The sequence below is a fragment of the Tupaia chinensis genome, unplaced genomic scaffold, assembly GCF_000334495.1.
Source record: "Tupaia chinensis unplaced genomic scaffold, TupChi_1.0 Scaffold138601_1, whole genome shotgun sequence".
Classification (NCBI taxonomy): Eukaryota; Metazoa; Chordata; class Mammalia; order Scandentia; family Tupaiidae; genus Tupaia; species Tupaia belangeri.
The window spans coordinates 486,701-489,823 of NW_006198494.1; positions in this window are offsets into that span (position 1 = coordinate 486,701).

Genomic DNA, 3,123 nt, shown 5'->3' on the forward strand with positions numbered 1-3,123 from the left:
TCCAACACCATGTTTCAAACTGTTGTTTAGGTCAAGTCACACGCTTGTGGTGCTAGAAGTCACAGTACACACATTTATATAGTGATATGTAAATTCTGGTCCTGCACCTTTGAGTCATGATGCCTGCGGGTTGGCCCAGGGGGTAGTGGGCATTTTCCTGGATGCCATTCTTCCATTGGGATGACTAGCACTAACTGTACACACAGGTCTGCAAACTAGGTGAATAACTGTGGCTAAAGGTGTTTCGAAATCACCTTCTCCTTGGCTGGATATCTAAAATTCTCATGGCCATTTCCATGCCACCTAACTCAAAGGGTCTTTGAATGAATGTGAGTGATCTTTACCATCTGAAGTTAAAATATCTTATGTTGGGAAATTTTATTAAAAAAGTAAAACTACATTGCTAGGGGTCCCCGTAGACCTCAGTAGGAGCCCAGATCCTGAGATGGATACCAAACTTGAACTGTGAAATATTGCTTTCCTTGACCAAAAGTGAAGATTTTCTGTTGAGCCTTCCCCCTTCTGATTCATTTCTAGTGGAAAAGGCACACCCTCAGGCCCATACTGAGATGGATACCAAAGTTGAACTGTGAAATATTGCTTTCCTTGACCAAAAATGACTTTCTTCTGAGACTTCCCCTTCCAGATTCATTTCTAGTGGCCTCTATGCAGTAAGTGTCTAAACGGGTCCAAGTGAACAGGATCCAAATATCTGAATATAATTAGGGTCAGAATATTCCTCTATTCCCACTGAATCTGATGCACAAAGAGTGAAAACAGAACAGAAGAGAGATTGCAGATGGTCTCCTTCTGCATGCTTCTGAACGCTCAGATAGAACTTCAAGAACTAAGAAGAAATGCACCATCCATCAGATGACTAGAAATCACTGCAGGGTCACAAGAAGTATGGGAAAGCATATTTCCTCCTCCAAGGGAAAATAACTTCTCTTCACCCTCAGATAGTATAATGAAACTCATGGAAATGTCTGATAAAGAACTTAGAATAGTCATAGTAACAAAGCTAACAGAGATGGAAGAGAAGAGAGACATTGAACTGTAGAAGAGGCAGGAGAAATGAGAGGACAAGTTCCAGGAGGTGAGGAAATTCTTGCAAGATCTAAAAGAGTAAATACCAACTATAAAAAAGAATGAACCTGTTAGAGATGAAGGTTATAATACAAGAAGTCAAAATCTCCCTTGAAAGTAGTAAAAGCAGACTAGATCATACAGAAAATTGAATCACAGATGTAGAAGATAGAATTACTGACCTAGAAAAATCCACCATGAAGTCTGAGAAAATAGCCCCCAAAAATGAGAATAATAAATGAGAAATACTAGATACCATCAAACGTCCAAACATCCAGATAATTAGTATCTCAGAAGGCTAAGGGACTTATAAGGGCATTGGTAATCTATTCCATGAAATCCTGCAAGAAAACTTTCAGAACCTAGAGAGGAATTCAAAGATCCAGCCCCAAGAAATACAAAGGACCTCCAATAGAGTCAACCCAAGAAAATTTTCTCCAAGACACAGTATAACCCAGATAGACCAAAAACACAAAGACAAGATAGTAGGATTGGCAAGAGAGAAATGTCAAGCTACCTACAAGGCTATCCCACCAGGGTAACAGCAGACCTGTCATCTGAAACAATGTGAGTGAGGAAAGAATGCGAAAATATATTCAAAGCATTATGGGAAAAGCAATTTCAACCAAGAATATTGTACCCGGCAAGATTACCCTTCATATTGGAAGAAAAGACAAGAATATTCTCAGATAAACAAAACCTGATAGAATTTACCAACACCAGACCAGATCTCCAAGAAGTTCTCAAGGGACAGCTACACCAGGAAAATTGAATACAGTCACACAGAAATAAGAGTTTAAAAACTAAGAAAATGGCCAACTGAATCATAGGGACAAGTCTGGCGTTAAATATTATATCCCAGAATTTAATCAGGAAGATCGAATTACAACAGAAGATAGACTAAGTACATGAGACTGAACTGGTGAAATAGAATTTTATGATTTTTGACTAAAACATTGCTGATTTTCTTCTAGGCTTTGTTTTCCAGTTTTAAGATTTTTTTTTTTTTGAGAGATTTTCACTGTAGGGCGCGTGCGCTCGCCAGACAGACAGAGAGAGACATAGAGACAGAAAGTGAGAAATCACAAGAATTTTTGTCCTGTTTTAAGCTGTCAATAGGTTCATGTTTCTACTATTTGAATCCTAATCTGTTCCCTGGCTTTAAGTTTTAAGCAAAGTTCTTTTGAATTTCTTTGATTTACAGGGACCAGCAGTTAGTGTAATGGCTATATTGCTGGACTCCCACGTAGTCGACCACAGTTCATGTCCAGGACCCAGTGACTTAAAACTAATGCCGGGCGCGTGTGCATGAGTGCCCAAGATCCTGAGAGGGGAATGGAGGAGAAGGGATTGCCGTGTGGCCATCTCCTCTGGGGGGGTGATTTCTCGCTTTCTGTCTCTCTCTGTCTGTCTGGTGAGCACATGCGCCCTATGGCAAAACAAAACAAAACAAAACAAAAACCTCTCCAAAAAAGAATTTTTTTGATTTATTAAAGTTAAAACTGCTTTTCTTGGGGCCAGCAGGTGGTGTGGTGGTTCAGGACTCCCACATGGCCAACCACTGTTTGAGTCCCGGATCTGGAGGCATGCTCTCTCTCTTTCTCGCTCACTCTGTCTCTCCCTGGTCAAATTAAAATAAATAAATAAAGTTAAATAAAATAATTCTTTAAAAAAACAAAAACAAAACAAAAAAACAACAAAAAACTGTTTTTCTTGAAATTAAAAAATATATTAAAACACCTATTTAATGACTGTAGTAAGCTATAAAGCATCAGCTAGCATATAGCATATTCATTTTACTCAGTTTCACGCCTAAAGTCAGACATGTGTTCACAGATATGTACATACCAGCTGAACTTGCTATTGAAAGTAGTTAGATTATTTTTTTAAATAATTATTTATTTAGTTTTATTTATTCATTCATTTATTCTAATTTGACCAGAGAGAGATACACAGAGAGAGGGAAAGTGAGAATGCAAGCCACCAGGTCCAGTACTCGAACCGTGGTCAGCCATGTGGGAGTGTCCAGCACCTTAA